Raw genomic sequence first — 15,545 nt, forward strand, 5'->3', positions numbered from 1 at the left:
GTCTCTTCCTCCACCCAGCCACGTACAACACCAAGGGTCCCCGAAAGGTGACAACAAGCCCCCTGTATTTTTTTTTTTAAATGTACACTACTGTTACACCAGATATGAGTGGCACTGGTGTGACACTGTGCCCTGGCAGGCCCTGAAACGCACACGTGTGAAGGAAACTGACTGCTATTATTTCACAGTCAAATTTCGAGTTTTTTTTTAAATATACACTACTGTTACACCAGATATGAGTTGCACTGGTGTGACACTGTGCCCTGGCAGGCCCTGAAACGCACACGTGTGAAGGAAACTGACTGATATTATATTGCAGTCAAAAAAGTTTTTTTTTTTTTAAATGCAAGCTATTGTGACACCAGATATGAGTGGTGGCACTGGGGAAGTGGGCACAGTATACGCTGTGAGCCTGACACACACGCTGGCAGGCAGGCAACTGCAATTAGATTACACAGGAAAAAAAAAACAGTAGACTGATGTTCTAGCCCTAAAAAGGGCTTTTTGGGGTGCTGTCCTTACAGCAGAGATCAGATGAGTCCTTCAGGACTGTAGTGGACACTGAATACACTAGCCTACCTATCGATTTCCCTATTAAATCAGCAGCAGCTACACTGTCCCTCCTCTCACTAAGAATGCAGCTTCCGGGGGGCGGGGCCTAGCTGTCATGGAGGAAAGACGCACTTTGTGTGAGCTCCCTCAATATCTCACTTTAAGCAGCTATCAACAAGCGAATTTCACCCCAGAAGGAGATGACCCAGCAATGTTGCTCCTACCTGACCGACCCGACATGCTTAATAGCGGTCAGCAACTCAACAGAGTCTTACTTACCTCCGCGTCGCAAGTGTGGCCTGGTGCTCACCGGGTGGGAGAGGCGGCCGATCTCCCGATCCTGGGATGCCCAGGAGCAGCTACTTCCCGGCAGGAGCTCCGTTACCTCCCCTCGGACCGGTGGGGGTTATCCCGGTCCACCCCTGAGAGGCTGTCTGGAGCTAATGGACGCACAGAGCACAGCCGCCCAGGCTGACATACTCATCTGCGACTCTCCCAATATGGTGGCAGCCACGTGTCCTCCTGGTACCAGCAAAGCATGGCAGGATATTGAGTCTAAGCTGGACAGACTCTTTAATCAATTTTGGAAGCAAATAACAAGCAGGAAGCCCCAACAAGCTCCACCACAGCCCCAACAATCTCCACCACAGCTAAGCGAAGCAGTCCCCATTAAAATCCACCAACGCAAAAGGCGTCAAAGACGGGACCGGAGGCACAAACAGAAATGCAGAGCCTGCCCCATGTCAAGCACTCACCTCCACCTTAAGCCACCACAATCCCACACCAGACGTGAAGCACCACCGGGACAGATCCGACCACCCGACAAAACCAGCTTCCACCACCTCAAGCCGAACCCGGCACTTAGCCAGAGACTTGCCTTTGTTGTTCCAGGTATCAGGGACCCCAGGGTCTGCACGTGGCGGCCAGAAGGGATCGGATGAGCACAAGCAGTAAACAGCAGCCTGCCAAGCATGTCCCACTATAGCCGATCCTCCACACCATGCCTTTGATCACATGAACTGCTCTCTGCACATTAACTAATCATAAAGTAGCAAGCGTTTAAACATGTCATTATTTCACCTCCTAACGAGTTTATTGTCGTAGTTCCTTACATGCCTTTACCTTAACCGTTCATGTATTATGTTATTCACTAGTCTCATCTCATGGGGCGACTCACACTTGATTTATAACTAGTGGTGGAGCTGCTGATATAAATACACAGTTGATAACGTGCAAGCAAAACCCTAAACATGACAGCCATCTTTCACAACAATGTACTGCTATATACTCATACCCTCAGTGCAACTAGCCATGATATACGCACGTTCAGCCTAGCATGCTCAAATATAACACACTTCTGTCTAAAAAAAAAAAAAAAAAAAAGAATGCAGCTTCCGAATGAATCTAAAATGGATGCTGTCCAGGAGGTGGGAGGGTCTGGGAGGGAGGGTCTGCTGCTGATTGGCTGGAATGTGTCTGCTGACTGTGGGGTACAGGGTCAAAGTTTACTCAATGATGACGAATAGGGGGCGGACCGAACATCGCATATGTTCGCCATCCGTGGCGAACGCGAACAAGCTATGTTCGCCAGGAACTATTCGCCAGCGAACCGTTCGGGACATCTCTACTTAAAACCTCTTCCTTAATACATTCTAATTTATCTCAATTGCTAATCTCTTTTCGAAAACCTTTTCTCCCTGTCACTTCTACATCTTTAACCAGATGGGAAAGACAAACCATGTCCATGGCAGGTATTGATATTTCTATATTTGGAGTTCACTCCTCCAGATGAGCTATGTCTGCTAAAGTTTTACAAGCAGGAGGCTCTTTATTAGATTTATTAAAAAAAGCTGCAAATTGGTCTTTGGAATCTACATTTAAAAAGTTTTACTTTAGACCTAACATGCATGTTTCAAAAGTAATTCTGTAATTTGTTTAGATATAAATTATATGTTATTATTATTATTTAGCTTTTAACATGCCTAATACGAGCCTCCTGTCTTGTTATAAAATTCAAGATTTTCCTAGTCTTAACGTCAGAAAATATAGATTTTATTAAAGACAGGAGGATAATCCCTCCCATTAACCCACCCTCGTATTTGTATTTCAGCCTGAACCAGTTTGGAGTTTTTTCCAGTATTTACCTGTTCTAGGAATTTATTCAATTGGATTACATCTCTAAAGCCACAGCTTGAAAGAGGAAGGGGGTTGGGGTCATTCCCTATATATAAACTACGCTGGATGCTGATTGGCTATTGAATATTCCATTGCGGTCAGCAACTCGACAGAGTCTTACTTACCTCCGCGTTGCAAGTGTGGCCTGGTGCTCACCGGGCGGGAGAGGCGGCCGATCTCCCGATCCTGGGATGCCCAGGAGCAGCTACTTCCCGGCAGGAGCTCCGTTACCCCCCCCTCGGACCGGTGGGGGTTATCCCGGTCCACCCCTGAGAGGCTGTCTGGAGCTAATGGACTTGACTGTTTTTTCTTATATTGTTTCACTAAACTTTATTGAAATATTCTTTGCTGCTGGAGTTTAGTAAAGAAAGTTAATGCATAATACTAACCTCCTGTCTTTAATAAAATCTATATTTTCAGACTAGGAAAATCTTGAATTACTTATTGGAACTCGGGGAAAGGGAAGTAGGGGAAAGGGAAGTGGGTGTACCTACTAAGGTTTGGAGAACTCAAAATTTATAATTATAATTTCATTGGGATTTATGAACTAGGATTATTGACTATCGAGTTAGTTAAGGAGTAAGAATCAGATTAATTGAAGAATGAAATGATCAAGATATTAATATACAGTTTAGAATACAACATTTAGTTAATTATTTACTTTTTTCTTTTATTTACTTTTTGGTCATATCTTATTGTTATTTCTCTGGGGATATTATGGATTTTACACATGAACGAGATTATTTTCATCTATGAGTAATATGATGTGATGAAAATGTAAAATGGTACGAATGAATCAAAAACTTGTATTGTACCCTAAGAGATTATAAAATTCTATAAAATAGCAAAAACATACAAAAAAAATATATTCATGTAGGCCCATGTGTGTATGCAGGTGTGTATTTTCTGCACAGTCATATGCACACAGTCCCACAGTCAGATGTATCCAGTTATACACATACAAATACAGCCACGTGTATATAGACACAGTCACACACACACAGTTATACGCAGATAGTCATGCATAGTTACAGGCACACACTGTCACAGGCAGACAGTCACAAACACAGTTACAGGCAGACAGTTACCTCTTTCCACTGTGGACACTGGAGGGGGAGCAGGGGCACTGCAGTCCCTGGTGTCTAGTTGTTTTAGAAGCAAATATCCTTCCTGCCTCCCCCTCAGTGAGCAGCAATAACCAGGCAGCAGGTTCAAGGCACATTTAGCTCCGCCCCTGCTACCCGATGAGCTCTGCGACACAGCTAGACCTGCATGGATGATAATGAAATCCTCAACAAAGCAGCCATGCTATTTAGCACGACCTTTAGGACAGTGGTAATCTGGGAACCCGCCTCACGCCTGTCACATGTCGGCTGCATGACACACCTGCTGCCATGGCGCCCTGTGCGGCTGCACAGCTCTCACATACGTAAGGCAGGCCATTTCAAGCGGACCCACTAATGCTATCACATCACAGGCCTGCCCCCGTTATCCACCTCTCACTTGCCTTCCACTTTTTTAGGATGCCAATGCTTAGGGGATATGTGGTAGCACTTGCATGTGTTAAAGGCAACAAGTAGATTAGTGTACAATTTGTCATACACAGTGTATTACTTTTTTAAAATTAATTTTACTTACTTTTCTGTCTTTTATAGTTAATACAATTTTAGCTTGATAAAATGAAAAATGACCTGAACTCTATCTAAAACACTATGTCCATTAAAAGTACAGAGGGTGTTTTGGCAACATTGCAATTGCTATTGAAGTGTAAGCTCAACTGGTAATTTTAGGCAAGCATAGACAGAGTTGTATTTTAAAAAAATAATCTTGCTTTTTTTTAGCTAGAAGGCAAAATCTTTAAGAAAGAGGAAGGCAGTCTTTTGAATCTCTACAAACAAACAATACCTACAATAGCGGACAGCTGCTCTGTAAGTAAACATGTCACATTGGCCAGGTAGGCCTCTAGAGATAAGATTGATAAGATGATCCAGATGATAACAATTAATTGTTATTGTTTTCCAGAAAAATTGTTTATTTAATAGCTATGGGACACGTATAATCAAATTATAGAAGGAATTTACGATTTAACCATTTAAGGGTATGGGGTAAAGCAAATTCCACATACTTGACCTGATGTTCGTCATTAGGGTTAAGCTGTGTATACAGAGTTTGCGATTTCCATAGCAGCTAGCATTGACGATATAACCCCCAGAAGAATGTAAGAAAACATTCACTATTAGGCTACAATAGATTCTGCTCTATAATTTTGCACAACATTGAAAAAAATTGTGTCACAATTTGTACTGTTTTTATTTAATGGTACCTTCAAACATGTTAATGCAATTCTTAAAGGGACATTTTAGGCACCCAGACCACTTCATTTTATTGTCTTATTGAGGTGGTCTGGGTGCAGTGTCACTGTCTCCTTCCCTCTTAACCCTGCAATGTAGAACATTCTAGTTTTAGAGAGACTGCAATGTTTGCATTGCAGGGTTAAGACTGCCTCTAGTAGCAGTCTACCAGACCGCCACTAGAGGCGCTTCCTGCTTTTTCACAGAATTTGACTCCATGAAATTACTCTGGACGTCCTCACGCTTTGCATAAGGACTTCCAGCATTTTCAAATCCCCCAGATTCGAAGTTGTGTCACCTGATGTGCTGTACATGTGCATTAGGTACCCTCTTTGCACTTGAATAAAGTGAAAGAATTCAAGGGCTGGTTGTGGAAGGAATGGCAGAGGAACACTTTAGTGTTAGGAATACAGCTTTGTTCCTTTAATAATGATGTAGCATGGATAAGTAATTTTCATTTTCTGACACTAGGTGGCATCAAGACATCATTGTTCACATATGAATGCTGTTCGGCACTACTCAGATGCACAAAGGCAACTTTGCAATTGAACCATGATTCAGTGGTAGTCTCGAATGTGACATTCAGCACGGACTTCTTCAGTGCTAGAAATAATTGTGGGGTGGAAATTTTAATGTAGTCATTTAAAATGTACACACAGGTTCAGATAAGAAATCAATATCAGAAAATGTAATTAGTAAATATCCTGCACTTTGCCAAAGGAATATAAGAATAGAGTGACAGATGTCAATGAAGCCAGCAAACTATCGTCAAGGAGATAGTGAAAATGGGAGCTGGGAAGAAGGCCAGATTTCTTTTAAAAAATGCCTTAAAGGAGAAGTGTCCCCTCAACATTATTTTAAAAAAAATTATGATATTTTCATCGTTTTAAAAGGAAATAGATTATTTGTCAAATTAAGTATTTAGTATACCTTTAGTATATGATAGCATCCTTCAGCCATATACATACACCTTGAGTCAGACTATGTTTAACCCTTTAAATCCGGAGGACGTACTATTACGCCCTGCAGGAGCCGGCTCTAAACGCCGGCGGGCGTAATAGTACGTCCTCGCCATAATGGCCGCCCACGTGGCCGGCGCTAATCGCCCGCTGCAGATCGCGGTCGGGGGGATGCCTGGCCCCCCAGGCAACCCCCCCTGTGGCCGGTGACCGCGATCTGCAGTCTCTGATCGCAGTGACAGGCTGTCACTGCGATCAGTATTCAGCATGTGTCAGCCGATTTCAAATCGGCTGACACATGTGGCCGGCGGCTTTCCCCTTCTGCAGATCGCGGTTGGGGGACCTTCCTGGCCCCCCAGGCAGTCCCCCTGGGGTCAGTGACCGCGATCTGCTAAGTCTGAGATCGCAGTGACAGGCTGTCACTGCGATCTCAGAGCGCTCTGATCGCAGTGACAGCCTGTCACTGCGATCAGTGTTACATGTGTCAGCCTATTGGCTGACACATGTAACTGGCACAATGATCCCCCTGCAGATTGGAAGGGGGGAGTGCTTGTACCACCCAGGCACTCCCCCCTGTGGTCAATTGCCCAATCTGCAGGAGGTGATCACAGTGACAGGCTGTCACTGTGATCACTGATCCTGTGTGTCAGCCAGTGATGTGAAATCACTGGCTGACACTGTCTCTGCCCCCTGTCCTGTGAAAAAAATAAAATATTAGTTAAAAAAATAAATAAAAAAAATTACAGTTACAAATAAAATATACTTAGATCATATATATTATATATATATGATCTAAGTATATATATATATATATATATATATATATATATACACATACACACACACATTTACACATACACGAAGTGTATTTAAATATTAATATATATATATATATATTAATATCAAATTACACGTAGACTGATACTGATTAAATATATATATATAATTATTGTTATATATATTTATATATAATATAAAAAAATATATATGTAAATACGTAAAAAATAAAATTTAAAAAATATTTAAAAATAAATACCGTATATACTCGAGTATAAGCCGAGTTTTTCAGCACATTTTTTGTGCTGAAAAACCCCAACTCGGCTTATACTCGAGTCAGAGTCTGTATTATGGCAATTTGCAATTTGCATTTGCCGCGGCTCTCGCGAGATTTACACTGGGAGCTGACCGAGGTGCTGAACGGACCGGCGGAGGAGGAGAGAGCTGACAGGAGCTGCAGGAAAGGTAAGTAACATCTCTCTGCAGCCCCCACAGCCCCCTCCTACACAGTGCCCATCCACTGGACCACCAGGGAAGGAGAGCCCCCCTCCCTGGCCAGCTAGCAAGCAGGGAGGGGGGACGGAAAAAATGCATATATATATTAAAAATAATAATAATAAAAAAAAAAATAATAATTAAATAAATAATAATAATAAAATAAAAAAATAACAATAATAAAAAAAATGTAATGAAACAAAAAAAATATTAAAATAATAATTAAAAAATACAAATGCCCACCCCCCACCAAGGCTCTGCATCACACTCTGCATTACACACACACAAACACACACTGCATTCACACACACACACTGCACTCATACACACACACACTGCATTCATGCACACACACTGCATTCATACACACACACAGCACTCATACACACAGCATTCTCATACACACACACTGCACTCATACACAGCATTCATACACACACACAGCATTCATACACACACACTGCATTCATACACACACACTGCACTCATACACACACACACTGCATTCATACACACACACACTGCACTCATACACACAGCATTCTCATACACACACACTGCACTCATACACACATCATTCATACACACACACTGCATTCATGCACACACACTGCATTTATGAACACACACTGCATTCATACACACACACTGTATTCATACACACACACAGCATTCTCATACACACAGCATTCTCATACACACACACTGCACTCATACACACAACATTCATACACACACAGCATTCATACACACACACTGCATTCATACACACACACTGCACTCATACACACACACACACACTGCATTCTACACACACACTGCATTCATACACACACACTGCACTCATACACACAGCATTCTCATACACACACACTGCATTCATATACACACTGCACTCATATACACACTGCACTCATACACACTGCATTCTCATACACACACTCTGCATTCTCATACACACACACTGCATTCTCATACACACACACTGCATTCTCATACACACACTGCATTCATTATATACACACACTGTAAATAAATATTCAATTAATATAATTTTTTAAGGATCTAATTTTATTTAGAAATTTACCAGTAGCTGCTGCATTTCCCACCATAGTCTTATACTCGAGTCAATAAGTTTTCCCAGTTTTTTGGGGTAAAATTAGGGGCCTCGGCTTATATTCGGGTCGGCTTATACTCGAGTATATACGGTAATTAAAAAATATATAGATGTGTGTTATTTCGTTCTAACTGTATTGTGATATTACTATATATATATATTTATATCAAAATACACGTAGAACTAAATAATATATATATCTATATACATAAATATATACGTATATATCACTATATATATACCTATATATAAATAAAAATATTTTTTAAAATTATATATATATACGTATATATACACATATGTATATATATATACATATATTAATTCTACACATATATTTATGTAATAATTTTACATAATTAGGTATCCTAATTAATTACAATTAGCGGGACCTGCCGACAACCCATGCCGAAAGTATAGGGAATTTAATTTGCTAGCACTATATTTAACCCTATAACTTTCCAAGACACCATATAACCTGTACATGGGGGGTACTGTTTTACTCGGGAGACTTCGCTGAACACAGATATTAGTGTTTCAAAACAGTAAAATGTATTACAACGATGATATCGCCAGTAAAAGTGAAGTTTTCTGCATTTTTCACGCACAAACAGCACTTACACGGACGATATTATTGCTGCAATACTTTTTACGGTTTTGAAATACAAATATTTGTGTTGAGCGAAGTCTCCCGAGTACAACAGTACCCCACATGTACAGGTTTTATGGGGTTTTCAAAAGTTACAGCGTCAAATATAAGGCTTGTGTTTCATTTTTTTCACATCAAAATTCGGCAGATTGCGTACGTTGCCTTTGTGACCCTATGGTAGCCCAAGAATGAAAATTACCCCTATGATGGCATACCATTTGCAATAGTAGACAACCCAAGGTATTGCAAATGGGGTATGTCCAGACTTTTTTAGTAGCCACTTAGTCACAAACACTGGCCAAAATTGGCGTTTTTTGCATTTTTCACACACAAACAAATACTAACGCTAACTTTGGCCAGTGTTTGTGACCAAATGGCTACTAAAAAAGACTGGACATACCCCATTTGCAATACCTTGGGTTGTCTACTATTGCAAATGGTATGCCATTATGGGTGTAAATTTAATTCCTGGGCTACTATACAGTCTCAAAGGCAACGTAACCAATCTGGCGAATTTCAATTTCAAATGTAACACGCTATATTTGACCCTGTAACTTCCCAAAACACCATAAAACCTGTACATAGGGGGTACTGTTTTACACGTGAGACATCGCTGAATACAAATATGTGTATTGTATTGCAGTAAAAGCAAACAGTATTTTGACATCCACAGTTAAAATGTCACATAGAACTAAAAATTATTAAAAAATTCTTTTTTTCTCCCATTTTTTTTATATTTTTTTATATTAAATTATGTTCCATACCTAAATATTTGATGTTAAATGAAAGCCCTGTTTCCCCTGAATAAAATTATATATAATAAGGGGGGATGCATTTAATATGAAAGAGGTGAATTACGGTTGGACAGACATATAGCGCAAATGCCAGGTTTTGTTTACGTTTTGTTCTGTTCACAACTTGTACATTTGGCTGCGGTCTTAACCCTTAAGGACAGAGCTTCAGAAGCTTGACTTACGCTTAATGACACAAGCAATTTTTGCATTTTCTTGCTGTTTGCGTTCAACTGCAATTTGCATCTCTCTCATTTATTGCACCGACACATTTTATATACTGTTTTTTAAAGGACAGAAAGGGCTTTAATTTGATATAACATATATATATAAAAATGCTTACTTATTATAAAAAAAATACAGAAAAATGCAAAAAAAATGAAAAATATTGGTTTTTTTTACAGTTTTTGCAATCATAATGTGTGCATAATTAGTGCAGGTTAAGGAAAGTAATTAAAAATACATTCATTTATTTGTTCTGATTTACAGAATATATAATGTGTCTGGGATTTTAAGTTTTTTTTGGTAGTTACAGGTCACAAAGCACAAGGAGTAAAATAAAATTTTAATATGGAGCGATTTTAGAATTTGGTATGTTTGTCTTGTAAGCCTAATAGCCATAAAATAAAACAAAATTGCCACACAAAAGTATATATTTATATAAAGTAGACATCACAGGCTATTTACCTAAGGTTGTTTTGACACTTTCTACGTAGCCATTTTACCGCCAACCTCTGCTAAATATTGGAGTAAAATTGTGTTTTTGGGGGGTTTTCGCACACAAACGTATAACAAAGAACTTCTCATGTGTATTTTGTAAAGTTGTTGTGTGCTATTCCTGTACAAAGTTTTATTATGTGTTCAGTTACTTCTGCTGAGTACAACGGTACCCCCATTGTATGTCTTTGGCACTATTTTGTGAAGCTACAGTGCCATATAGGAGACCTGTCCTTTTCAGTATTCACAGTAGAATTTTGAGAGACGGATATAATGAGCCTATGCTTCCATTTGGGGTATTATAACAGTTTGACTGTTCAAAAACCCCCACAAAGGCCTACCATTTGTAAAAGTAGACACTCCAGGGTATCTCATAAGGTGCATATTGTGCCTTAACATGCCCCCATTTTTTTACCATTACATGCCAAAGTATGTGGTAAAAAATAATTGTGTGCATTTTTTACATACGGATTGCATTTTTGCTGGGCATTTTGTATATTTCATATGTGCCACTAAGTTCAAACCCCCCAAATTATGCTCAGCTAAGTCTTCTGAGTAAAAGGACACCCCCATTGTATGTCTATGGCACTATTTCGTGAAGCTACAGTGCCATACAGGAGACCTGTCCTTTTCAGTATTCACAGTAGAATTTTGAGAGACGGATTTAATGAGCCTATGCTTCCATTTGGGGTATTATAACAGTTTGACTGTTCAAAAACCCCCACAAAGGCCTACCATTTGTAAAAGTAGACACTCCAGGGTATCTCATAAGGTGCATATTGTGCCTTAACATGCCCCCATTTTTTTACCATTACATGCCAAAGTATGGGGTAAAAAATAATTGTGTGCATTTTTTACATACGGATTGCATTTTTGCTGGGCATTTTGTATATTTCATATGTGCCACTAAGTTCAAACCCCCAAATTATGCTCAGCTAAGTCTTCTGAGTAAAAGGACACCCCCATTGTATGTCTATGGCACTATTTCGTGAAGCTACAGTGCCATACAGGAGACCTGTCCTTTTCAGTATTCACAGTAGAATTTTGAGAGACGGATTTAATGAGCCTATGCTTCCATTTGGGGTATTATAACAGTTTGACTGTTCAAAAAAAAAAACACAAAGGCCTACCATTTGTAAAAGTAGACACTCCAGGGTATATCATAAGGTGCATATTGTGCCTTAGCATGCCCCCATTTATTCACCAATATATGCCAAAGTATGTGGTAAAAAATAATTTTGTGCATTTTTTGACATACGGATTGCATTTTTGCTGGGCATTTTGTATATTTCATATGTGCCACTAAGTTCAAAACCTTCAAATTATGCTCAGCTAAGTCTTCTGAGTAAAAAGACATCCCCAATGAATGTCTTTGGCACTATTTTGTGAAGCTACAGTGGCATATTGGAGACCAAGCCATATCAGTTTTTACAGAACTTTGAATTTTGACGCTGGACCTATGTGCAATTTCCAAGCATCTTCGTAAGTTTTAAATTCAAACTACCCCACAAAGGCCTACCATTTCTTAAAGTAGACACCCCAGGGTATTTCAAAAGGCATATTTTGAACCTTAGCGTGGGATAATTTTTCCGCTAGCTTGTACCAGGTGTAGTGGTAATAAGCGTTTTTTCTGCCTTTTTGACACACAAAGTGAGTTTGCACAGTATATTTTGCAAACCTTATGTGTACCACCACTCTATAATACTTTATATGTTGCTCAGCTATGTCGGCTGAGTACAAAAATACCCCCGTATGTACCTTTGCCAGGTATATGTGGACATCGGAGGGGCACATTTGGGACACAGCCATTCCATTTTTTTTCAAACTACATTTTTACGCTGTGCCCATGTCCCATTTTAGAGTATTTTACCAGGCTATATAATCCAAATACTCCATAAAGCCATACCATTTCTTAAAGAAGACATCCCAGGGTATTTCAAAAGGCATATTTTGAAAATTAGTGTGGGATAATTTTTCCGCTAGCTTGTACCAGGTGTAGTGGTAATAAGCGTTTTTTCTGCCTTTTTGACACACAAAGTGAGTTTGCACAGTATATTTTGCAAACATTTTGTGTACCACCACTCTATAATACTTTATATGTTGCTCAGCTATGTCGGCTGAGTACAAAAATACCCCCGTATGTACCTTTGCCAGGTATATGTGGACATCGGAGGGGCACATTTGGGACACAGCCATTCCATTTTTTTCAAACTTTAAATTTTTACGCTGTGCCCATGTCCCATTTTAGAGTATTTTACCAGGCTATATAATCCAAATAATGAAACGAAAAAATAAAGTATATACACTAAGAGAAAACACGTATACTGAGATAGTTCCAGGTGAACTTCACAACCACCTGTGGAAATATGTTACAAAAAGACAAAAGTGGAGACCACCCAGAATACGTATAATAAATGAAATACAAAGGGACAACCTGATAAGGGTCCAATTCCCTAGAATGGGATCTGTGTGAAAATGAAAAACACTTTCATAGCGTAAAAAAGTAAATATAAATGGTGTTAAAAGTGAGATTAGAAATGCACTCACAAACAAACGATTATTCAGGCCTTTCACCCTCTCAGGGGTAATAAGATGAGCACAGAAGGTCCTCCAACACGGTATATGTGGATATAAAAAATGCAATAATAGTGAAGAATGTTTGGAAATATATAAATTCACATTTATTTATTGCACTTACAAATTTTCAGCATAAAAAAGGCATCTCTCCATAAACATATGGAACTCCTGGTGATGATAATCGAGTATCCACAGTCCAGAGTCAGGAAGAAGATACAGCATACAAATAAAATAAATAAAAACAATAGTACATAAGTAAATGAGAAGTGTAGTGATGTCCAACGCGTTTCGTCCTATTCAATAACGGACTTCTTCAGGGATAAAAATAGAACCACTTCTGAGGGTTTATGTACCCTTCAACATCATTGTTTTCATCCGGTACAGCTGTTTACGGACATGCGGTTCACTGTGAAACGCAGAAATCCGGCGCGAATACAGGAGGCTTCTCCAACAGTTCCGGGTAGTAGTGCGCATGCGCGTAATGTCCGCGCATGCGTCTATTGAAAGGACCACTGCCTGTGAGGGACAAAAAGCATAGAAAGGCGAAAAACGCCTGAGAACCAAACCGAACCCTTATTGTTACAACTTCTAATGAAGTGAAGGTGTTTACCGAAATTATTACAACATACAGATTAATTATATATATTGAATATATCTCTCCTAACAAAGTATATGTATACAAATGTACATGTAGACACAGAATAAATTATATAATATGGATTGTACATATATATGTATACAGCCATATGCAAATATAAATTAATATAAATTAATACATGAAATTGAATTCAAATCCAATTGATATAAAATTACTTGGGGGGACATATAACCCCATAATGAATTAATTAGTATACACCATACTGGATGTGATTATTATTATAGAATTATTATGTGAAAAATAGAGAGTAAAACTCAATTAAAGGGCCATGTATACCCATCATATATTGTTGATATATAAAGAAAAAATATAGATTAAATTGATTGAAGCTTGAATTAGTTTAAGAGCTTCTTTATACGTGAATTAAGGAATGTGTTATTATTTCATTCATAGTGAGGAATAAATATACTTAAAGAATATAAAAGTATATTTTATATATTTACATATAGGCTAATATATACATATAGACATATCAATAACGAAAATAGAGAAAATTGATGACATCTGGTAATAGATATTTGGACAACAAAGAGAACCCTTAAGGAAATGATTAGATGAGACCCTGTAAATCTATTTCTTGGTTAAGACCCATATTCAAGGTTTTTAGATTAAAAATCCACCAGGCTTCCTTCCTGATTAGTTCCTGTAATTTATCTCCCCCTCTCCATCCTGATTGAACCGAGTCTATTCCATAGACTTGTAGAGTATTCCAAGAGAATAAGGGGCAGGAATTGCAGTGTCTTGGCACACTGTGGTCAGTTTTATTTTTGCGTATGTTGTTATAGTGTTCCAATATTCTGATGTGTAACTTCCTGGAAGTACGTCCGACATATTGAGCACCACAACTGCATTGCAGTAAATAGATTACAAAAATGGAGGAACAATGAATATAATTTTTTATTTTGTATGTTTTTTTCGTGTATGTGCCAGTAAAATCTTGGATTTTTCTTTTGAGATGTGTACAGGTAGAACAATGGCCACAGCTGTAAAACCCTTGTACTTGGGTCTTAAGAAAGGGGTTACAGGGAGGAGTGGTGGGTAATAGGCTGGGTGCCAATTTGTTCTTTAGGTTGCTAGATTTTTTGTAGATTACTGTGGGTAAATTTGGTAATATATCTTTTAGGATCTCATCTCTCTTTAAGATGTACCAATGCTTCTTAAGGATTTGTTCTACCTGTCTGGCTTGAGAGTTGTATTGTGTAATGAACGCAAATTCAAATTTGCTTTTAGTATCATATTTGTTACTTTTACTTTTTCTTATATCTGTACTGTCACTTATCTCCTTATTTCTGTTTTTCCATTTGAACCTATTTTTTATATTTTGCTCAGCTGTTAATAGTTCCAGACCCTCTTCATTTTTGTTAGTCAATAGTAGTGATCTATCAGAATTTAATACTTCGGATTTAGAAGTCTCCATTTTTTTCACATTGTATCCTTTATCAGTATATCTTTGTTGTACAATCTTAGACTGTTCTAGGAACATATGGTTGTCTGTACAGTTCCTTCTGAGCCGGGTAAATTGGCTCTTAGGAATGTTTGAGAGCCAAGGAGGATAATGAGTACTGGAGTACTCGATAGCTGTATTACAGTCTGTGGGCTTAAAATACGTCTTAGTTTTTAGTTTGTTTTGTTCTACATATATAGTTAGATCCAAGAAATTAATAGTGGAATCACTGGATGTGGAAGTAAATTTTAAATTATAATCGTTCTCGTTAACTTGACCCAAA

Source organism: Pelobates fuscus, chromosome 1, assembly GCF_036172605.1.
Source record: "Pelobates fuscus isolate aPelFus1 chromosome 1, aPelFus1.pri, whole genome shotgun sequence".
In the NCBI taxonomy this organism is placed as follows: domain Eukaryota; kingdom Metazoa; phylum Chordata; class Amphibia; order Anura; family Pelobatidae; genus Pelobates; species Pelobates fuscus.